A 682-nucleotide genomic window follows, 5' to 3' on the forward strand; every position below is an offset into this window, starting at 1 on the left:
TAATCATCTGTCGGTTCTCGATCATACTGGAGTAGGATTCAGTGATCCTTTTGCGTTTGTCACTACGCCTAGCACTCGCGAGTTTGAAGCTCGTCACAGCCATCCCTTCCCAGATCCTACTCGGAATACCACAGAAAAGGTTTAGACTTTTCGGATCTCAGGAATGGCCGTCCATGGATTCTAACTTATACCACGAAGATTCTAATATCTCGGACTCGGTCCCCTGTATTAGATATCTAAGAGATACTCATTCTATCTCATCTTCATGTAGAACGGAAGTGGTTGTCAGGCACGCGTTCATAGGTGAGAATGGTGATAAGCGTCACATAATCATCACATTCATCATGTTCTTGGGTGCGAATGAATATCTTAGAATAGGAATAAGCTTGAATTGAATAGAAAAACAATAGTACTTTGCATTAATTCATGAGGAACAACAGAGCTCCACACCTTAATCTATGGTGTGTAAAAACTCTACCGTTGAAAATACATAAGAACAAGGTCCAGGCATGGCCGAATGGCCAGCCCCCTGAACATGATCAAAGGATCAAAAGATAATCAAAAAATTCCAAATACAATAGTAAAAAGTCCTATTTATACTAAACTAGTTACTAGGGTTTACAGAAATGAGTAAAGGATGCAGAAATCCACTTCTGGGGCCCACTTGGTGTGTGCTTGGGCT

Source organism: Arachis ipaensis, chromosome B1 (assembly GCF_059453495.1).
Source record: "Arachis ipaensis isolate K30076 ecotype BB chromosome B1, ASM5945349v1, whole genome shotgun sequence".
NCBI classification, from domain to species: domain Eukaryota; kingdom Viridiplantae; phylum Streptophyta; class Magnoliopsida; order Fabales; family Fabaceae; genus Arachis; species Arachis ipaensis.